Raw genomic sequence first — 24,884 nt, forward strand, 5'->3', positions numbered from 1 at the left:
AGAGAAATTCTTGCAACAAGTAGGATGGTATCTCAGAATCATTTTATTTGGATATTCAAGTGAATGTGCCCCATTTTGTATTCCAAACTAGTTACAAATATATATGTGTAAGTGCAGATGAGTGGAGAGTGTGTGTGTATGTATGTGTAGGTGGATGTTTTAGAAACTGAAGCATTATGGAAATTTAGACACTCCTTTAACTACATAATTCCAACAGGTGAGAAACTTGGAAATTTAAATTGAATGAAATGATGAAAAGGATGTACAGCCCCACATTAAAGGTAGGCCAGGAGAAGCACCTAAGATAGAGGGATTTTGTTCATTGCAAAAAAAGATATTTGGAAGAAGGAGGCCTTCCTACTTTTGATAGCATCAAGAACAACTATGATAATCATGGCCAAATAAGAAGTAGTATACTGGATAGTTCTTGATTAAGTATCATCAGAATAATGGATTGAGTCAAAGAAACAGAACATGGTAATCAATAGATTCAATGAACTACAGAGGCAGCAGCAACAATAGCAAAGGTATCACTAAAGCAGAAAAGCTGTCACACAGTGGTTAAGTGAATGGTGTCTAGTGCAAGGCTCTGGGTTTGAAGCCTGCTGCTATCAAGTGCTAGCTATATGACCTTGGGCAAGTTAGTTAAACTCTCAGTTTCTTCATTTGTAAGGTCAGGATAATAATGCTACCTAATAAGAATGTTTATGGCAAGGATTGAAAATATGAATACACGTAGAGTGCTTAAATTAATGCCTATTATCAGCTGTGCCAGTCTGAATGTATTATGTCCCCCAAAACTCCATTATCTTTGATGTAATCTTGTGTGGGCAGAGGTATCAGTGTTGATTAGACTGTAATTCTTTGAGTGTTTCCATGGAGATGTGCCCCACCCAACTGTGGGTGATGACTCTGGATAATTTCCATGGAGGTGTTATCCCACCCATTTAGGGTGGGTCTAAATTAAATCATTGGAGCCACATAAATGAGCTGACAAACAGAAGGAACTCAGTGCAGCTGAGAGTGTCATTTTGAGGAGGAGCTACAGCCAAGAGGGACACTTTGAAGAATGCACAGGGGCTGAGAGAATAGCTTCAGATGAGAGACAGTTTGAAGAGGGCCATTGAAAGTAGACTCTTGCTTTGGAGAAGCTAAGAGAGGACAAACACCCCAAGAGCTACTAAGACTGACATTTCTTTGAGGAACTGCAGCCTAGAGAGGAACGTCCTGGGAGAAAGCCATTTTGAAACCAGAAGTTTGGAGCAGATGCCAGCCACATGCCTTCCCAGCTAACAGAGGTTTTCCAGACACCATTGGCCATCCTCCAGTGAAGGTAACTGATTATTGATGTGTTACCTTGGACACTTTATGGCCTTAAGACTGTAACTGTAACCAAATAACCCCTCTTTTATAAAAGCCAATCCATCTCTGGTGTTTTGCATTCTAGCAGCATTGGCAAACTAGAACATCAGCATTAGCTATTAATAATAAGAATAAAAATAATACAATGGACTGTACTTATCAGAGTGAGGTATTGTCTCCTCTTCTCTTTCAGAGCCCAAACATAAGAGTAATAAACACTAACTACTTTAGGAAGCACCCAGCCACAAAGTCACAAAATTCTTACTTTTACATAATAAAATGTAAATCCTAAAACTATGTTTACATAAACCATAAAGACATTCACTTTTGTTTTCAGTGAAAACATTCAAAAGAGATATAAACCCACTGCCCTTTTCACAAAGACATAAAATATCAGATTTACTCCCTACATGACTATGGTGGTTTGAAACAGTATGTACCCCCAGAAAGACATGTTCTTAGATTTAATTAATTTCAGTAGGTGTGGACACATTGTAGGTAGTACTTTTGATGGGGCTACTTCAGTTTCTGACTCACCTCATTCAGGATGGGTCTTAACCCTCTTACTGGAGTTTTTTTTTTTTATAAACAAAATTGTTTAGGCTTGCTAAAGCTGCCAAAATGCAACATACCAGAAATGGATTGGCACTTTTTATTAGTTTACAAATGTACAGTACTAGGGCCATGAAAATGTCCCAATTAAGGCATCGACATGATGAAGAAAGGCTGCTGTCATCCGGGGTTCCCCTGTCAGATATCAAGGCACATGGCTGGCATCTGCTGGTCTTGCACTTGTGGGTTTCATTGCTTTCAGCTCCTTGTTCCAGTGGCCTCCTCTCTGAGCTTCTGTAGGTCTTCTCTTAGCTCCTCTAGGGCTTTTCTCTCTAAGTTCTCTCAGATTTTTCTGCCTTTTATCCTTTCATAAAGTAGTCCAGTAAAAGATTAAGACCTACCTTGATTGGGTGGGTCACATCTCAATTGAAATTACCTAATCAAAAGATACCATCCATAATAGGTCGGAACCCACAGGAATGGATTAAAAGAACATGGCATCTCTGTTACTGCAAAGGAGACGTTAGACCTGCTTATAGTTGTGCCTAAGAGTCTCCCCCTGAATGCCTCTTTGTTGCTCAGATGCAGCCCTCTTTCTCTGGCTAAGCCAACTTGGCAGGTGAAATCACTGCCCTCCCCCCTACGTGGGATCAGACACCCAGGGGTGTAAATCTCCCTGGAAATGTGGAATATGACTCCTGGGGAGGAATCTAGACCTGGCATCGTGGGATGGAGAACATCTTCTTGACCAAAAGGGAGATGTGACATGAAATGAAATAGTTTCAGTGTCTGAGAGATTCCAAATGGAGCCGAGAGGTCACTCTGGTGGGCACTGTTTTACACTATATAGATAACTCTTTTTAGGTTTTCATGAATTGGAATAGCTAGTACTAAATACCTGAAACTATCAAATACAACCCAATAGCCTTGAATTTTGAAGATGATTGTATAACAATGTAGCTTACAAGGGGTGACAATATGATTGTGAAAACCTTGTGGGTCACACTCCCTTTATCCAGTGTATAGATGGATGAGTAGAAAAATGGGGGCAAAAAAACTAAAGAAAAAATAGAGTGGGGGGGTGGATGATTTGGGTGTTCTTTTTTTTAGTCTTATTTTTTTATTCTTACTTTCCCTTTTTCTGGTACAAGGAAAATGTTGAAAAAATAGATCAGGGTGATGAATGAACAACTGTGTGATGGCAATGTGATCAATTGATTGTATACTTTGGATGATTGTATGGTATGTGAATAAATCTTAATAAAAAAAGTGATAAAAAAAGGAACATGGCATTTTTCTGCAGTACATAACAGCTTCAACCTAGCACAAAAATGAAGGCAGAGAGAGAGAAAGAGAAAGCCACAGAAGCAAGAAGCTGAAAGCAATGAAACCTGGAAGAGAAAGAGAGACCAGCAGATGCTGCCATGGGCCTTGCCATGTGGCAGAGGAGCCAAGGCTCACCGGCAGCCAGGCTTTGGGAAGAAGGCACTGCCTTGATGATGCCTTGATTTGGACATTTTCTTCGCCTCAAACTGTAAGCTAATAAATTCCCGTTGTTTAAGCCAACCCATTTCTTGGTATCTGCTTTATGTAGCCTAGGAAATGAAACTAACGACCAGAAAAGAACTTCAGTGAAAAAGGATATAATTATTTTTATATTCCCTGTGAACTAACATCACATGCTATTGTTGTTTAAATCCCAGAGGACATGTCTTATCTCCAATATTTTAATTCCTTTTGTCTCAGTGACATAAAACCTTGTGTTCTCAGCATAAAGTAATTTGAATACCTCAATATCAGGGAAAAGACCATGCTCTCTCTGACTATCCTGAACAGGGGTGGACTTTGAAAGGTATGGCCAGGTGTCATGAAGCTCATCCCAAAGCAGTGATTCATGCCTTCTCTTTTGGGACTCATTAAATTCAGTCTTATTGGACTGTTTGGTGCTATAACTCCTGAAAAGATGCATCTTTTGGGTATGTGTGTTTGTGTTGGGGGGAGGGGGGAATATAATCTGTATGTGAACATACTTATTGGAGACTTCCATAAAAATTCAAAGTCAAAGTGTTATAATTAGGTTAGGAAGCAGGGCCAAATGATGGAGGAATAGATGTACTCCTATTAATTAAGAAAAATTTTCATATTGGGATTTGAGTGTTATTCAGCTTGCGTTGCTTGGTCTCATCCAATAAACTGACTCATCCTTTGAGATTAATCTCCTATGAAACTATTCATGTTGTCATTACAGACTGAAGATGTTTTTAGCCATTCAAACACCCTTGTATAGAGAATTCTCTCTGGCAGTTTGCTATTGCCAGGATAATGGAACTGAATTATGGTTAAAAATGGCCCATGTTTAGCCCCATTGACTTTGGCAAGTAAAATTTCTCCTGTAAGAAACATTTGTCTAATTGTCAATCAGTGTTTTGATAAAGACTTGGCTCATCATTGCATCCCAAACATCTAGCCCAGTGCTTGGCACTTAAAGGTACTCAGTGAGCTATTACTACCATTTTTGGTTATTTATAATGCACTCTTACTGTGGGAAATTGTAATTTGTTTTTTTTTCCACAGGAAAAAGACATTTTCTCCAACTGTAAACTATTCCAGAAACACTGTCATTATAGATGGTGTTAGGGAAGGAAAATAATAATTATTTTCCAGGAATTCATTTACATGCTAGGATAATGCAAAATACAATGGATCTTTGACAAACAGCCATGACCTTTAATTTTTTATTTCCTACTCTTTCTTCCCTCGTATTTTCCCAACTATACACTGGATATTTCCATTTGGTTAGTCAGCATGTTCTAAGCAAAACTCATCTTTTACCGCCTTCTCCTTCTGCATCAGAATTCTCTGCAGTTTTCCATGACCTGGTCACCCACACTTGAAGACTTAGCAGTATCTTTGACCAGTCTCTCAATTTTTCTTCAAATTATCCAAAGATTCAGTGATATGAACATATTAATTATTTGAAATAACACATATCTATCCATTATGTACATTCTTGCTTTTCCATTGTCATATCACAACCTTGGTCCAGGCTTCTATCACTTTGTATCCATCCACCTCTCTGCTGCTACTTTCTAGTAATGCCCGGTCATCTTAAACTGCCATTATCAGATACATTTTTTCATAAATAATTATTTTATTATATTATTTCTTCTTCAATGTCCTTCAGTGATACATCCCTTTCTTAAGTGCAAGCAAGATCTTTGAATGTAGGAATTACATATTTCTGTGAGTCTAAAGGACTTGATTTATATTTAATAACACCTGTTCAGAGAAAAAGTACTGAAAAGTGAAGACAAATTATAATTTCAGAAGTATTAAAAGTTTGCGGAAAACATGCATCTAAGAACCAAAGAAATATGGTACTTTCTTCATTTCTGTACCCCTAGAACCCAGCCTAGTGCCTATTACACAGTAGTCACTGAGTAAATATTAACTGATGATGAATAAACATTATTACTTCAAATTGATATGCAGTGTCTTTGGTTCTCAGTCTTAGCTTGCCCCAGTTTAAATCCATATGCTTTTTAGAGTTTTTAGTTTCTTTACTTTTGTGATTATTTAAATTCTCTCCTCTAAGCCTTTCTTGGTTTTGTTTTGTTTTAGGTGATCTCTGCCTCCCAGACTGATAATGTTCTGCTTATCCTTCTGTTCTCTCAGTTCTAAACTCTTGCATTTGATTATCAGTAGTTTGGCACTTAGTCCACTTTTACAGGTGTAACCAGATAAAAACAATTATTATCTTAATAGGTGGTACCAGAACTTCACTCACCAAAAGTACTATATCTGTTAAGGAAAATACCCTCATGGGTCATTTGAATGTGAAAAAGTTCTGGAAGTTGCAGGTAGAATAAAAAGAAGGTGGAGATGCCCTGCATAAGGAAACAGTAATGGTGAGAAACTGACCTTTTGGTGCCTTTCAGAAAGGAGGAGTAAAAAGAAGGTAAACTTAAGCAGGAGGCTGAGGGGAAGGCTAGAGGTTAGAGACTGAGGCAAAGTTGATGGAAATGGCCAAGGGACATTTAAAACACCAATATATCTAATATTCTATTGTAATTTTTTTAGTGTCACCATCTGAACCCACTGGTGTATTCTTAGCCCTCATAAAGGCATTATGTGAGTGTGGTTAATTTTGTGAAAATCACTTAGATATGATGTCTGGGTTATCTGGTGTGGTATAGGGACAGCATATTTAAAACCCAAGATGGTCTATAAGTTGAAATAGGAAAAAGGAGATTGAAATAGAAGTAGTCAGGAAGAACAAACCCTCCCTTATTCCCCAAGCTGCCACTGATATCTGATTTACATCTATTTGTCTCCCTCTAAGATACTTAGTAGCAGAGACCTCAACTTTTGTTCTTTTTATACTTCCTTGCTTTGCCAACAATGAAGCTCATAGTTCATATTCATCAAAACATCAATTTGAACAATTTGTCCACTTTGATTGATGTAGAAAAACAATGCAAATATCTATAGAGTGACTGAGCTTCAGTTTAACTTTACATATCTGTCTCAGGTTCTATTACTAGAGAAATCTCTCTAAAGTATCTTGTTTTCTAATATGTAACTGAAGCTTTGTTCACAATATTTCCTGTCACTTGTGGGTGGAAACTAATAGGATTGCTATGAGCCACTGAATCGAAATATGGTTTAGAGAATATAGTGAGTAATGGTCTTGGTGGTTTATTGGGCAGGAAAAACATTTACCTTGTGAAAAACCCAGATGGGTGTTTTTTGCTTAACACTCATTCATATCTCACTTAACATAGTGCCATGTCATTTTTCACTAGATTGATATCCTCTAGCCTGTAGTTAATTTTTATTTTTTAAGAAGAGAGGGAGGGTGCTGTTTTGCTGAGTTTCTCCAAGGAGCAATTCATTAAAAAAGTTATAAGATTAATGAATAAGAATTTTCTTCAGTGATGCAAATAGATACCAACTGTGGGAAATATCTATAAAGAATGCAGTCTTGTTCCTTTGGGCTCAGAATCTCCTCCACCCCCAATGCTTACAACTAGGAGAATTGAAAGACCCTTATTATAAATCTATGGGAGTGATTTAGGCTAGAGTTCCACTAATTCATTCAATGAATAATATTCATCATCTGTTATATGGAAAATATAGCATTGGGCACTGCATGGAAAGCAAATATTAGTAAGAGAAAGTTTTGGATTTTATAGTCTGGAGTTAAAATCTAGTGTATAATCTAGGCATTGAGTTAACAATAACACAAAGTACCTTAAGAGAAGCTCAACTAATAAACTAAACTGTTGAGAGGAGTACATGTCATTTTAGTTGGCCTGAGCTGAATATTGGGTTGGGTTGGAGTTAATATGTGAGTACAGGGAGTAAGAGAGAGTACAGGGGAATCCCAGGTAGGGTGAGAGACATGTTTGCCTCCAAAATCTCTCTTCAGTTTGCCTCTGACTATTGCTGGCACTTTATTCCTTGGGACCCTCTTTACTACTTGCTTATCCTATGGCATTAGATTCCTAACAGGTCTACCCTGCTATGAAAAAACTTTCAATGGTTTCTCATTGTCTACTGAAAAAATAAAGTCCATGTACAAGGCCTTCATAATCTGGCCCAATTCTACCAGGGGCTATTTTGCCACCCAGGGGACATTTGACAATGCCTGGAGACATTTTTGGTTATCACAACTCTGGGGAAGGTGCTTCTGGCATTCAGTAGGTAGAGGCCAGGGATGTTGCTAAATAAACAGGGCAGTCTCCAATAAAAAGAATTATCTGGTCCAAAATGTCAACAGTGCCAAGGTTGAGAAACTTTTGGTTTACATAATATTTAATTAAACTATGTAATTACAATAACAGATACAAAAAATTTGGGAAAGTGACTCAATAAATGTAAAACTCAACTAATGACAATAAAATCCATGGATGAATGAGAGTAGCCTGTTAGCTATAAGTATTTAGCATGTACTATGCATTAGTCAATATGTTTACATAGGCAATGCAGTGCATTATTTAATCTCAAAAATAAATGCTGTTTTAGTGAATGGTGATTAAGGAAGCTTTTACCAAACCTGTATTTTCCTAAACATGCTTGTTTCTGCACACCCAACTTTCCCATCTCCCTTTATACAATTACAGTATTTACTCCCATTTGGGGAGCTCCTCTTTTCTTTCATGGTCCTGACACAGTTTGTGACCATTGTGTTCTTATCCTCAACCTGCCCAGGCACGGGTTTGGACATGTCACTAAGGCTGAGCCAATCCTAGAACCACATCCACCTAGACACAGTAATTATCTCACAGAGGTGCACATTTGAACCACACCAGGCCAATCAGAGTTGTAGGTGGAGAGGAATTGGTTTCCTCCACTTACAGAGTAAAAAAGGATGTTGTCATCTTCTTCAATGCATGGAAAAAACCTGCCTGTTATAGGAAATAAAGAAGCCAACATGCAAAGAGAAGCAGAGACCAACAAAAAATAAGAGCTGAATGGAGACAAACACTGTGGTGGCACCAAGGCTCCTGATCCAGACTCTGAATTACTGGTTTCTGTGACTTCTCTTCCAAGTTTATGAGCTATATCACTATGCTTCCTAGCAGATGAATTAATTCATTTCCCTTTTTAGTTACATTGATTGTTTCTGAGTTGTGCTCATATGTAATCAACAGAGTGTTAATCAATCGAGTTACTCCATATCTAAGGGTGTAAATAATATAGGGAGCACGCATCTTGCAGCAGGATGGGATCTGGGATATCAGCCCTTATTGTTACACAAAATTTCCTTCAGTCTTGATCAGGGACACAAACTTAGGGATACTCTACCTTAGCAGCTCAACATCTATATATTCCTATCAAAATCCAACAAAATTATTAAAGATCAAAACACTAAAGCTTTAAATTTTAATAGACAAAGAGCTCAAAACATTTACAATTTGAAGAATTTTGCTTTTCCTTTATATGACCTCAGCAGGAATCAGCATGTATGCCATCATAACAGAGTCTGCCCATCAGGTCCAGATGTGGCCAGATGTTGTTTTAAGACAAATCCTTTTTTGGTCAAGGTTCCTATTTCTTTGGCAGTTCATTCCTTTAAGAATAGGCTTCTGATATATTTACTCCCAGTAAGCGTCATGTTACCAGTACCACACCCAAAGCTCCTTTTGAAACTTGGTTTTCAGACTTGCTTTATTTCTGTGTTTCTTCAACACCATGCCTGCCTTTGTCTAGGCTACTGTGCTGGTTTGAAAGTATTATGTCCCCCAAAATGCCATTATCTTTGATGTATGCAGATGTATCTGTGTTGATTAATTGTAATTCTTTGAGTGTTTCCATGGAGATCTGACCCACCCAACTGTGGGTGATGACTCTAATTGGATAGTTTCCATGGAGGTGTGGTCCTGCTTATTCAGGGTGGGCCTTGATTAATTCACTGGAGCCCTATAAAAGCTCAGACAGAAGGAGCAAGCTTGCTACAGCCAAGAGGGACACTGACGAATGCACAGGAGCTGAGAGAGAAGCTTCAGCTTACAGAGACATTTTGGAGATGACCTTTGAAAGCAGGCTTTTGCTCTGGAGAAGCTAAGAGAGGACAAATGCCCCAAGAGCAAATAAGAGTGACATTTTTGAGGAGCTGAAGCCTAGGGAGGAACATCCTGGGAGAAAGCCATTTGGAAACCAGAACTTCCAGCAGACACCAGCACGTGACTTCCCAGCCAACAGAGGTGTTCTGGACACTGTTGGCCATCTTCCAGTGCAGGTATCCAATTGTTGATGTGTTCCCTTGGACACTTTATGACCTTAAGACTGTGAATTTGTAACCAAATAAACCCCCTTTATAAAAGCCAACCCATTTCTGGTGTTTTGCAAAAAGGCAGCATTAGCAAACTAGAACAAGCTACCTTAGGGCTATTGAGCTTAAATGGGAAGATTATATCCTTAATCTGATTTTCCCCTAGAAAAACTTTAGTCAACTAAGAGTTTGCATTGGAGGTTTGTCACTCAACGTTTTTTAGTCCCATTTCTTACTTTTGGAGTGTGGGAGCAGCTTACTTGCCAACGTGGAGGGCTCTAAATTTCTGTTTTTTCCCTCCAATTCCATTTCATCTTGCTTTCAAATAGTCAGTTCTTGCTGAGTTCATTTCTTTTGGCAATACCTTGCTAAATTCTACAAAAAAACACCAATGCACAGTATTAAAGCATTATTTCCCACCCTTTTCCTTTAAAACCCCTGGTTCAATACCTATGTGAGCTGCCTTCCAAGTCACTGCATGCAATAGCTTTATCAAGTATTTTACCACTGCAAAACACATTATCTTTTCAGCTTCTGATACCAGTTTCCTTGCTGTTCATTAGCCACTAAGCAGAGTCACATATTTTAATTTTTTGTTATACCACATTCAGTTATTAGTTTCTTTATTAGGATAATCAATGTTGGTTAGTTGCCAGAATGTTCTGAAATTTCAGTGCTTATACAAGACAGGTTTAATCTTGCTCACATTACATGAGAGTTGGTGGCTATGGGATGGAGGAAAATCTCTGTTTCATGTGGTTGGTTATTCAGGAAACCAGGCTTATTAAGGTGCTGCCATCTTATAGCTACACTGCCTGGAACATTTGGCTCTTGAGGTCTTCCTGGTACAGGAAGGCAAGAATGGAGAAGACATACCAACTCTTAACTTCTCAGGATTAGAAGTTATACATTTCACTTCTACTCAATTTCGTTTGCTTAACTAGCCACCTGGCTCTAATCTAAGTGCAAGCAAGGCTGGGAAAAATAAGGAAGGTCATGGAATATTTGGTGAGCTCTAACTGTCTGTGCCCCTGAAAGCTACTATAGAAACAGGCAGATGTGAGAAGAAGACTAGGCATTAGCAGCAATGTCTTGGCAAGAAGGTGTCCGTGGTAGTAATTTATTCTGTTCAGCAAATATTTCCAGTTATCCTTCCATTATTGTAGTATTGTATTTTTCTATTGCCTTATGTGTTATAGCTATTCATTACTCTAGACAATGAAATGTGAGCTGAAGGATTTGTGTTTCTTCCCAGCAGAATCTTTAAGGGCAGTATGCAATTTGTTGTGCACTATCTTCTCTCCCTCAATGACTGGCAGTGTTCCAGACAGAGGTGGCCTCATTACCTTGAGTTGCAGAGTAAGTATGTCATGGAGCAGAAATCCAGCCAGATCACAATAGACATGTAGTGAGAGGTGAAATAAATCATGGTTTTAAGTCACTGGGATGAGGGTAGTTGTTATCACTGAAACATATTTCATTCCATCCTGATTGATTATATGTTTTCACTTCTTTGTTTCTTTTATGTCAGGGGTTCAACAAATGTCTGTTGAAGGGAATTTTAAGTGTCTCCTCTGCTTGTTTTACTACTGTTTCACTCAGTTGCCTTTGTGTCTGCTATTACCAGTGACGTTTCCAACAGAACAAATTTCTAATAGTTCCCAGGATAGTATCTGAACTAATGGCCATTCATGATCTGGGGTAAAGAATATGTGGGATGTCCACAAATGGCTCCTCTTATCCTTGTTTTCAAAGCAACTTTCAAAACACAAATCCCATGCCTTCCCTTCCTTCCTTTCTTTCTCTCTCCCTATTTCTTCTCTTCCTCCCTTCTTTCCTATTTTCTTCTTCCATTTTGTTGGAGGAAAACTTTCTTCACAATGACAACAGTACAATGAATCTTAAAAATATTCTTAAAAATTGTTGAAGTGGCTTCATTTTACTTCTAGGTTTAATTACAGGTAGAATGATATGACTGAAAATAATCTAGATTTGGATTCAGAAAATTTGGTTTTGAATCCTGTCTCTGCTATTTACTAGCTCTGAGAATTTCAGCTAATTTCTTCAACTGTAAAATGAGGCTATGTCTATGGTAGGTCTGTATAGATTAGAATGAAATAGCAACATCCTAAAGTAATTTGTGTGGAGAATAAAAATATATACTCAGGGCCCCCCTGAAGAGCTGGGGGAGGATGCAGAGGTGTTGGACTTCCTCACCTGGATTATTGCTGATGTTCTCACAAACACTGGGGACAGACAGCTTGATGTGCTGAACCCTCTGTCTTGGGGCTGACCCTTATGGAGCTTGTTGCTGCAAGAAGAAGCTAAACTTGCTTATAATTGTGCCTAAGAGTCTCCCCCTGAGTGCCTCTTTGTTGCTTATATGTTGCCCTCTCTCTCTAACTAAGCCACCTTTGCAGGTGATCTCACTGCCCTCCCCACTATGTGGGACCTGACTCCCAGGGGTGTAAATGTCCCTGACAATGCAGGATCTGGCTCCTGGGGATGAATCTGGACCTGGCATTATGGGATTGAGAACATCTTCTTGACCAAAGGGGGATGTGAAATGAAACGAAATAAAGCTTCAGTGGCTGAGAGATCTCAAATGGAGTTGAGAGGTCACTCTGGTGGATATTCTTATGTATTATGTAGATAACACTTTTTAGATTTTAATATATTGGAATAGCTAGAAATAAATACATGATACTACCAAACTCCAATCCAGTAGCCTTGACTCTTGAAGATTATTGTATAACAATGTAGCTTACGAGGGGTGACAGTGTGGATCGCACTCCCTTTATCCAGTGTATGGATGGATGAATAGAAAAATGGGGACAAAACCTAAATGAAAAATAGGGTGGGATGGGGGGATTATTTGGGCATTCTTTTTTTATTTTTATTTTTTATTCTTATTCTGATGGATGATTGTATGGTATGTGAATGTATCGCAATAAAACTGAATTAAAAAAAATGAGGCTATGTACTACATCTTCCACTATAATAAACATGAAATATTATATTTGTGAAAGCTTTTTAAAGGTTACCTGATTGTAAAATGTATTGGTCCTCTGCATTTGTCTGTTCTGTACAGAATTTTTAATACAATCAACCAGAAGAAACTTAAAGGAAACAATCTTTAAGAAAAGTCTTTAACCTGCCAATCTGTATAAAAAACTATTGACTAAAATTTTAATATGGAATTTATCCAATCCAGATTTATATCTTTAATAATACCTGGCAACAAAATGATTAAATGAAAAGGATTGAATCTACACAGAGTTGTAAGAAGTTATGGTATAAGTTACCAGATAACTTAAGCAAAATTCTATTTAAAAATAATTTTGATATTTACCTTCAATTATCCTCATTAGGGAACTGGCAAAACTCATAGCCAGTTGTGCATAAAGGAAATGTGGCTCATGATTCCCTCCTGTTGGTTTTAAGATTCTCTTCTCTTTTGTCATACAGTTTTGAATCAACCAATGACTTCTGTGTCTCTTGCCTGTTGATAACTCAAGTAACTGTCCTGGAATTATTGTTTTCTTGCAATTTCAAAGAATTCTTAGTAACTCTTTCTAATAATTTCTTTAAAAATTTAAATAGATAGCCCTTTTTGATAGTTAATTCCACAGAGCTAAAGATTGCTGTTTTAATTTCACATAATTTAAGGTAACTCTGCCAGATCTCATCCATTTGTCCTCATATCCACATCAACTTTTGTATAGCTTAGTTTGCTTTCTGTCCAGACAGGCTGACTCAAGTAGATGACATCAGTGAGACTCCATGCCCTCTGGCTTCTGGTTGAGTTTGGTGAATGGGGAGCCCTGGAAGTTCAAAGGAGAGAAGGAAGAGAGTTAGCCATGGTACTCTTCCTGCAAGGTCTCCTCCAGCAGGCTGTGGCTCTCCAACAGATGGTTGCTTCTCTCAGTACAGCAGGTGTAACTCTCTCTGGGTTCCTGTGACTATTCCCTCCCGTCTTAATAACTTGACTATTCAGATATTACTTACCCTTGGAAGTATGGTGCTCATAATCCACATCATTGCAAATAGACTCTTTGTAAATACACCCTTTTAAAATTATTCTATTTTGACCTACCATCTGTTTCCTCTTGGGACACTAAGTGTCCAATGGATGTCTCCTTTTGAGTCTACTCTGCATATTCCTACTTTGTCTTTTGTTATTGCTGTTGTTGGCACTTTACCTGTGTATGATATCTGCTATGCATGCCGTTTCTGTGTTTTTTTTTTTCTATTTAGTATTATGTGTCTCTGAGCCACCTCTATGTTCTCTTTCAAATGAGGGCTGTAATTTTCAGATCTGTAGTGTGAAATATATGCCCCTTTAGCATATATATTCTATAGATAACTAGTCCCATGCATAACCACAGTAATACCATCAAAGTCAGGAAATTAACACTGATACAATACTATCATCTAAAATGCAGATATCATTCAAGTTTTCCCAATAATGTGGTTTGTGATCAGAAGAATCTAATCCAGGATCACACCCTGTACTTGGTTGTCATGTCTTTGTCATCTCCTTTAATTTGGTTCAATTCTCAGTCATTTTTTGACTTTCACCTTGACAATTTTGTCAAGTTAGTTTATTAGCTATCTATAAATTCATATTTTTCTAATATTTCCTCATGATTACTTTGAAATTGTGCTTTTTTTTACTGCTGGAATAGCACAGTAGTGATTTTGTGTTCTTCTTACTGCATCCTATCAGGTGGTATTTGCTTTTAATTTGTCCCACTATTTAGGATGGTAATTTTAATCATTTGTTTATGTCATATCTGCCAGGATTCTCCACTCTAAGGTTGCTCTTTTATTTTTGGCAATTAATAATTGTTTTGTGGATAGTTGAGACTATGTCAATACTCCATTCCTCATCAAACTTTCATCTACAATTTTATCATCTATTGAGGATTCTTGGCTGGATTAGTTATTACTATGCTGGTTGCTGAATATTTATTTTCTAATGTTACCATTTCTTCTGCATTTTTTAGTTGGCATTGTACCCTAAATGATTTATTCCTCTCAATATATTTTACACTTATTTATTTATATAGGTATGGGCTGGTGAATCTTTCAATGAGTTTATAATTATTCAATGGGTTTATAATCTTTTTTTTTTTTTTTTTTTTTTTTTACTGGCTTTTACTGTCACTATTCATTCTGATGCTTAAATTTTCCCAGATTGGCCAATGAAATTCCTTTCAAGCTGGCTCTTATAATTCTTTGACCATATCCTTACTATGTGGAATAAGATATTGATTTATTTTCCCTATTCTAGCCCTGAAGTCAGCCATTTCTCCAAAGAGCCCTAGTTCCTTTCAGTGGAGAATTGTATTTAGAAACCAAGATCTGGGCTCTTGTCATGCTTCTGAAGTATTGCTTCCTCCAGACACTCTGAATGGATAGAGCTGGAGAATATATTCATGTATATATTCTCATACATACATTTATTCACTAGTACATTTGTTATTTATTACGATATAACAAATTGCCACAAAACTTAGTTGCTTAAAACAGTATTTATTACTTCAGAGTTTCCATAAGTCCAGAATTCAGGAGCAGTTTAACTGGGTGGTTCTGACTTGGTATCTCTCATGAGATTGCAGTTAAGATGTCGGCTGGGGTTGCAGTCACCCTAAGCTTGACTGGAGCTGGAATACCCACTTTCCAAGTGGCTCACTCACATGCCTGACAAGTTAGGGCTGGTTGTTGGCAGAAGACCTCATTTCTTATGTCATGGACCTCTCCATAAGGCTCAGTGTCTTTCTAGCATGGTGGTTGGCTTCCCCCAGAAGTTGTGATGACAAGAAGGAAGTCAGAATGTCTTTTATGACCTATCCTGGAGAGTCACACTCTAACATTTCACATTACCCTACTGGCTACAAATATCAACCCTATTCAGTATGGCAGAGGACTACATGGAGGTATAAATACCTACAGGCAAGAAAAATTGGGAGCCATCTTAGAGGCTGAATACCACAAAATCTATATTTATTTCTCTAGCTCTCTCTCTCTATTTCTATCTTTCCTCTCTAACGCTATCATTTTTATCTCTATATTACATCTATCATCTATCTATCTATCTATCTATCCAAAATTATGAGTTCATACCAATGTCTTCACGCTTGCTAAGATCCCACCTTGCTAAGTTTTTGAACTGAGTTATTCAAGAAGGAAGGTAAGTAATACGAGTCTGTTTTTGTTGTTGTTGTTGCTGTTGTTGTTGTTCTGAATTGTAATGTGACAATCTAATAATTCTTAGATTTGGATTAGGGAAACAAATCTACAGATTTCTTCTGAACTGAAAAGCCTTCTTGCATGTATGCAGAAGTCCTGAACTCTGTGACACTTCCTGGGTGTACCTGCCAGGCGTCTACTCCCCTGACAATATGATTGTTCATCCGTGATTTTGCCTCTCTGATGCGTGTGGAACCTCTGCCTCATAACCCTCATGTCAAGGACATTTTTATGTAGGTTACATTTACATCCTTTTACCCCCTCCTCTTCTTTTCTTTCCCTTTCTTCCTTTCTCTTCCTTTCTTCTTCACTTTCCATAGCCTTCATCCTGTCCCATTATTTTAGTTGCTTGGGTTTCAAGCTTATCAGTGATAAGATATTACTTATTCTCATAGCAACCTTCAGGTGATTAATTTGTGGTGCTAGAAAAGCAAACCTCCAATGATGCTTCATGTAAAAACATTGAGTATATTAGAATGACCTTTCACATTTTTAGCCCTCTGTTTCATATGAGTGCTTGCTTTGTGAACATGGCAATAGAACTTTCAAAAAGTCCTCATTATTCCTGTCTTTCTGTTCAAGAACTTACTAGTGACTGAGGAATTCAGTTTCTGAATAAGAAACCTGGAGAGGCAACACAGGATTTCCCATACATAATTAATGATTATTTTAGCAATTTATCTTCTCCAAATTGCATGCTGATGAATCACATAAACATTCCTGCTCTGATCCGCTCATCACCAGAAATACAGGGTGATCTACTAGATGAGACATTTCCTGAGGGCTATGAGACAGAGGTTCCAGACACACCAGAGGGGCAAAATAATGGATGAGTAAGCTGTTAAGCCATTATGTCCTTTAACAAAAAAGATGGATAATGGATCTTTTTTGCATGATGCAAAATTAGAGGTTGAGCTTGGTTAATCACCACAGAATTGCATAATGTTTTAGGGAATTTGGATATGAGTTTTCTTCTCTATTCATAGAAAGATATCAGTTTGTTAGAAATATATCAGTTTGTTATGCTTTGCCTGTGGAAAGATGAATGGCAGAGGTGACACACAGACAACATAACAGAACTAGGGGCTGACAACTCAACTCAAAAATTTTTACACCTCAGTTGAAAATAAGATATGGAGGAAGTAAGAAGAGGGACCACCTACATAGTGTGCACACAAGGGAGTACATACTTGGTAGGTAGATGAGGAAATGTGAGCAGATTACTATTTAGGGTACTTCATGGGCTTTGAGATTATTATCATTGCACAAAGCTAATATGTCATGTTAGTTTTGTGCTGTGAAGTATTCACCATAGCTTGTAAAATGGCCTACATTTTTTAAGCTAAAGTCAATGCAAAATTTTATCTAAAATAACGCTTTAGAAATATTACCCCCCCCCCAAAAAAAAGAGTAGAAAGAGGAAGAAGTAAAGTAAAGAGCTGTAGAAGACAAACATTTTTAAATGTGGGAATTGACGCTTTATAGCAACACAGACAAATTCCCTAGATCTAGAAATAGCAAATTCACAGAAATAGAAAGCAGATAAGAGATTGCGGGTGAGGGAAATAGGGGAATGGAGGAAGGGAGAATGTTTGTGTGTAAAAATTAAAAATGTCAAGAAAAGAAAAAACATCCTAGATAAGACCGTATGACAACATTAACTGCACTATATAATATAGGGAATTTCCAAATACCTTTTTAATCTTGTGCTTCTGTTTAACTATACTAAGATTTCATGAAAAGAAACTAAAGCTGGCTTTTGATCACTGCTTCTTGTACTATTAAAAAGATAACAATACAGCAACATTTCTTCAATGTTAATTTTGATGTTAGTGTTTCTTTGTCTTTTCATCCTAACTCTAGCTTTTCGCCACATATTTAATGTATTCATTTAAGTGTAAGGAAGGGCATTAATCTTAAGAAAATATATGAAGACAGAATGAGCTATGATCAAACTCTGGGTAGGGAAGGATTAGAAGGAATATAAATCCCAGCAGTTCTTTTCCAGTAGTCATCATGGAAAAATTAAGGAAAAAACAAAACTTGGTTCTACTGCATTTTCAACTACAAGTCAGACAGCCTGTCTTTCTCTTTCCTTCAGTATTTGTTCTTTCACTTGTTTTTATAAGAGAACTAAAAGGAATGAAGTTCATGGAGTTTCCAAGTAAGATTTGCAAATGGTTAACAAATTAAAAAGTGAGAAAACATATTAAAACTTTCTGTTCAGGAAAGTTTTTTTTTTTTTTTTTTTTTTTTTTTTTTTTTTTTTTAGCAGGGAGAAAGTCCAAAGGAATAAAATCATTAGAGTTTCTTAACCATGGTGTGATTGTTAGGTTCATGCATCAACTAGGCCAGGTGATAGTGCCCAGTTGTCTTATCAAGCAAACTCTGACCTAACCATTACTACAAGGACATTTATGGCTGGTTAATAAACCAGAAGACTGGTTTATTAAATCACCAGTCAATTGATTGCATCTGTGCTGATTATATCAATGGAAGGCGTATCTTCCACAATGAGAGAATTCGATCAGCTGGATTTAATCCAATCAGTTGAAGGCTTTTAAGAGAAAAGAGAGAGAACCTTCACTTCTTCTTCAGCCAGTCAGATTCTCCTGTGGAGATCATCAGTGACCTTCATCAGAGTTGCCAGCTCACTGCCTGCCCTATGGAATTTGGACTCAGCATCCCCACAGTTGGGTGAGACACTTTTATAAACTCTCGTATTTACAGATTTCTCCTATCTGTTGTTTCCTTAGAGAACCCTAGCTAATACACATGGTATAAAGTTTGTTATTATTTTTCAAAAGATAGCAATAAAATTTTCTCTTTTTCCAATACAGTTTTTTTTGTGGCACAAAAATATTATTGATCATTATACTAGAAACCATTATCTTGTCTCTCTAATGTGGACTACTCTTTCTCATAATAGCTGTCATTTTTCCCTAGGGCTTAATCCTTCTCTCACTCTAGTCTAGGTGGTCTATGTGAGGCAGACACTACCTCTCAGTGCTTGTGTGCCTCAAGTCTGGACAATCAGCATATTCCAACCCCTAGCAATAGTGATGGGGCAGGATGGTCATGTGACCCAACTGAGGCCAATGAGAGTCAGTTCTGGGACTTGGTTCTATATACTGGTAATAAGAATCCTTTTTTTTTGGCTTGCTGTTGTTGGATGTTGGGCAAACCCTTTCATGGGCTAGGAACCACCACATAGGATCAGCTGGAGAATAGAGGCAACAAAGAAGTAAATACTGTTGAGAGGAGAAAAAGACAGAGTCCTGACAATCACATTTGATTTTCTTGATGAAGTTGGCTTTCTAGATGAAATTTATGATCAAAAATGAACAGAGCATAAATATAGGCTATCTAGACTCAGTTTCAATTGTTAAGCAACAAGTTGCCAATTCTACAGAAATTTAAAAAAATTTTTGCTTTAACTTACCCAGATTCTTAATATTTATTTAACAAAAACATTTTAGTATTCATGTGCCAGCCAGTTTTACCCACTTTACCTGTAACAATTCTTAGTCCTCTAACGATCCCATGACATAGAAATTACTGACATCCTAGTTTTACTGTGGAGGAAGTTGAAGCACAGAGATGTTATGTCATTTGCCCAAGCTCACAGGGCCAGCAAGAGTCAGACCTGGGAATTGGATCCCATCAGCCTGTCTCCAGAATCTATCTTAATCACTCTGCTATGCTCTCTTCAGAGCAGTGTCCTTAACCACCCAACTTATGAAAACAAAGAATGTATTTCTATGCATTTTATCAAGAAAATTGGGGCCAACAGATATTGTCACATAGCTTGTCACATAGTGAAAACAGACTATGAAGCAAATGGTTCTGTGCTTAAGTGTGGGCTCTGAATTCAAAACACCTGGGTTTGATTCCCAGCTACACTGATTATTTAGCTGTGTAGGTAAATTATTTCATCTCTGTGTCTCTGCTTTCTCATTTATAAAATGGAGCCAATAATAACAAAACAACTCTGTAGCTTGTGTGGATTAAAAGTGACAATGTGTGTATGGAATTTAGCAGAGTACACTTTTTAACTATGGTTATTAATAATAAATCCAACCAATTTTTTATGACATTCTTACACAAGATGGTTTTCTCTCTCTTTTCCATATATATTTTCCCTCTTAATACACCTACTCTTTTTAAACTAGTCATTCTACTATTTTCTTTAAAAAAATTCTTTCAGACTTTTAGTCATCTCTGGTTTTGTCATAATTATTTCATCCAGGTCTAATAGGGTTTTCTTTGGGAAGAATGAGGAAAATGGTGAGACACAGAAAAAGTCAAGTCCCTGGCCCTACCTTTTTGCCTCTATTAGAGAACAAACAATGTACTCAGACATTTCTTGTTCCTGTAGAAGTTGAGAGATATTGGCGCCATTTGTTTGTTTTGCCTAAACTGTTTTCTTGGGAGAGGGACTATCAACTGATGACTATTTGTTAGGTAGTTGCCTCTGATGCCCATGATTCTATACAGGAAGTTAGCATGGCTGTTATTTTGATTTCAAGGGTAAAAGGCTAAGGATCAATTGCTAGGTGTATTAAAAAATTTTGCTACTCTGAATGACAGATAGGAAGATATTTAAAATGTGTAATGATATTTACTGTTGGAAAATCTGTGCAGAGGCAAAGCATTATGCTTTGTGGGTCATGAGCATCTACAAGTAAGTGCTTCAGAATATTTTCCCCAACCCAATCCAGTGATGGATGATTTGCATGCACAATAAAGAGATAGAAGAGGCTTTTCCCTACTCCACATCTGAGGAAAAGATATGATCTACTCCAGGAGGACGCACATGGCACATAAAAGCAATCAAATGACTGTTCCGTTACACTCATCTTCCTTCTAAGACTTTCTATACTTACCAGCTATGGAGATCAACTAATGTGTAATTACACTCATCTTCCTTCTAAGACTTTCTATACTTACCAGCTATGGAGATCAACTAATGTGTAATTATCATTTTTACCATAATCGCATATGAACTCAATAGTTTACTTCTCCTGCTCCTGGGGTTCAAATTCAATAATGACCAAGACTGATCTGACCTAATTAAAATTACCCTGTTCTAACATTTTGTGAACAAGTTAGATTTTGGCGTGTTGGAGAGAAGCAGAAAAGTGACCTAATATAATTCACTTTTATCCTTAAACATTAAATATAATCTCTTAAATTTTTTTCATGTGGTGAAGAAATGCAAGAAGTAGAAAATATTTTCACTTGAGAGTTTCTTCTCGCTGTTAACAAGAACTGTTATGAAGTGAACATCACCTTTTTCTCAGAGGAATTCTCTATTTGGCCATTGTTGGAAGCAGGATGTGGTATTAGATGGGGAACTTGACCTAGAGATACTTGTGCTAAATTGGACCTTTGAAGAAGATTAAGCAGATTTTCCAAACAATGGGTTTAAGGTTTAAGAGCAGTGACATACATAAAATTGGATCATTACCCTGCCTCACTTGGCACCAACTTGTCTTGGAAACCATGAGTCACCTTCCTCTAAAATGCTTTTAGAACTCATAGCTTAGTTACGTGACTCAGATAGAACTTTGAAAAACTGATGGCAGTGTTAATTATTTTGTAACAAATTTTTCTGATTTTCCAAATTCTAGGGACCTTTCAGATTTTCTTGCTTATTTTTTTGTGGCAAGTGAGCTGGCATATGCTGTTGCAGGGTTGGGATGTTATTGTGGAGGTGAGGGTATACCTATCATGGCCAAGATAATTGGGTCCACAGATTCCTCAGTGAATTGAGCCATTTGTGAATTAAAATAAAGGCACTTTTCAAACTGTGATTTGCTTCAGCCCATTAGGTTGTTTGACTGTAGGAAATAAGATGAAGCAAGAGCTTAAGAATAGTACTTTCAATATGAGTTATTGCAGTGACTGACTGTGGTGGTTTGAAGCTGTATGTACCTCAGAAAAACACATTCTTAAATTGAATCCTTTCCTTGGTTGTGCACTGATTGTAATTAGGACATTTTGATGAAGTTACTTTAGTTAAGGTGTGGCCCACCTGAATCAGGATAGGTCTTAATCCTTTACTGGAGTGCTTTATAAGCAGAATGAAATTCAGACATAGAGAAAGCCAGAGGAAGCCAGAAGCTGGACATCAACAGAATCCAGAGACCCAGGGACGTTGCCAGGTGCCTTGCTGCTAGGAATGAAGGATCGCTGGCAGCCGGCCCCAGAACACCAGTCTTCAGAGAAGAAAGCATCACCTTGATGACTCCTTGATTTTGACCTTCTTTTAGCCTCAAAACTATGAGCAAATAAATTTTCATTGTTTAACCTAACCCATTTCATAGTATTTACTTGAACAGCCTAGAAAACTAAAACACTGACAGAATATCAAACAGAAAAGAAATGTAGGGGACAGAAACAGTTATTCAATTCACCCAGGCAAAAATAAAAAACCCCAAAACCACGGGTCATTTAATAAATAAAGGAAAAGGAGGACTTTGGGGGTGACTTAATAATTCTGCTTGGATAAATAAATTTGATTTTATTTTGCCTGTTTCTCTTTCGCTTTCTTGCATTCAACAGAGTACTTCATGGAACTTTGTTATAATTTGGATACTGCTAGATTTTATTGGTTACTGGGTCTGTGGTAAGTTATGAATCTTTTTTGCTCTGGATTGAATCACATCCCCCACAAAAGACATCTTCAAATCTTAATCCCCATTTCCGTGGGTGCCAATAAGACCTTTTGAAGATGTTATTATTAGTTAAGGTGTAGCCAAATTTAATCAGGGTGGGCCTTAATCTGTATAGCTGGAGGCCTTATAAGGAGGAAACAAACAGTCAGAAGAAACCAGAAAGGAGAGAGAGGTCACCATGTGATAGAGCACTGGTATAACCAGAATGCTGCTGCTGAGGGAAGAAAGCATGGCCTTGCTGACATCTTGATTTTGGACTTCTAGTCTTTGAAACGATGAGATAATATATGCCTGTTGTTTAAGCTAACCCAACGTGTGGTCTTTGCTGTAGCAGACCTGGCAAACTAAGACTGTTTTCTTATTATAAAAACAACTGATCCACGTACCAGAATAATTGATAAACAGAAGACATCTAGTAGTATAGATTACACTAGACAAAATGATAACCTAAGCAAACAAAGCACTCAAAAGATCCTATCTAGGGTGATGTGGGTTCCCGGCAGGTCAATATATCAGAGCAATGGTGAAGCCAGGGAGAGATGACATTTGGAGATCTGAGAAGGTAGGTGTGCCAGTTTGGATATATTATGTCCCCCAAAATACCATGTTCTTTTTTTTTTTTAAATTCAGTTTTACTGAAATATGTTCACATACCATACAATCATCCATGGTATACAATCAGCTGCTCACACTATGATCACATAGTTATGCGTTCATCACCACAATCCATTTCCAAACATTTTCCTTACATCAGAAAGAATCAGAATAAGAATAAAAAATAAAAGTAAAAAAAGAACACCCAAACCATCCCCCCATCCCACCCTATTTGTCGTTTAGTTTTTATCCCCATTTTTCTATTCATCCATCCATACACTAGATAAAGGGTGTGATCCACAAGGTTTTCACAATCACACTGTCACCCCTTGTAATCTACATTATTATATAATCATCTTCAGGAGTCCAGACTGCTGGGTTGGAGTTTGGTAGTTTCAGGTATTTACTTCTAGCTATTCCAATACATTAAAACCTAAGAGGTGTTATCTATATAGTACATAAGAATGTCCACCAGAGTGACTTCTCGACTCCATTTGAAATCTCTCAGCCACTGAAACTATTTTGTCTCATTTTGCATCCCCCTTTTGGTCAAGAATATATTCTCAATCCCATGATGCTGGGTCCAGATTCATCCCCAGGAGTCATATCCTGCGTTACCAGGGAGATTTATACCCCTGGGAGTTGGGTCCCACGTAGTGGGGAGGAATGCCATGTTCTTTGATGCAATCTTGGGGGGGGCAGATGTATTAGTGTTGATTAGATTGGAATACTTTGATTGAGTGTTTCCATGGAGATGTGACTCAATCAACTGTGAGTGAAATGTTTGATTGGATAATTTCCATGGAGGTGTTACCCCACCCATTCAGGATGGGTGTTAATTGGATCACTGTAGTCCTACAGAGGAATTCACAGACAGAAGGACATCAGAGCAACTGAGAGTGACATTTTGAAGAGGAGCTACAGCTTACAGAGGCATTTTGAAGATGGCCATTGAAAGCTGACATTTTGGAGAAAGCAATTTTGAAACAGAACCTGGGAGCAAAGGAAGAAGATGCCAGCCATGTGCCTTCCCAGACAACAGAGGTGTTCCAGATACCATTGGCCATCCTTCAGTGAAGGTACTCTGCTGTGGATGCCTTATCTTGGACACTTCCATGGACTTCAGACTAGAACTTTGTAACCAAATAAACCCCCTTTATAAAAGTCAATCCATTTCTGGTGTTTTGCATAATGGCAGCATTAGCAAACTGGAACAGTAGGCAAATTGTTTCACTGCCCAAAATTTGTCAGTAGGATTCTCAGAGGCAGGAGTCAAGATCTGGGAAATGAACACCCAGGAGTAAGAAAGGTCCTGAAAGCTCTGAAAGGTTGGAATACAAGGAGGGTAACAAAGCAAGTCTTAAATATAGGGATCAAAACAGGGATTAAGTAACCAGACTGATTTCACCAACAAGGCAAAAGCTCAGTCCAATCAGTAGCCAGCAACCATTTATTGAGTGACTGCTGTGTGCCATTGATATACTAGGTTCTGAGGGTACAGACAAAAATAAGATATAACCTCTTCCCTCTGGTTGCTCACAATGAGAGACAAAGACATACATTTAGGGCCTATATTGGAGCAAGAGTCAAAGGACAATGAATGCTAGAATAGAAGCTGGCATTATTTATATCTTTTCTGCCAAATATTACAATTGGTCTAAGAT

Source organism: Choloepus didactylus, chromosome 1, assembly GCF_015220235.1.
Source record: "Choloepus didactylus isolate mChoDid1 chromosome 1, mChoDid1.pri, whole genome shotgun sequence".
NCBI lineage: Eukaryota > Metazoa > Chordata > Mammalia > Pilosa > Megalonychidae > Choloepus > Choloepus didactylus.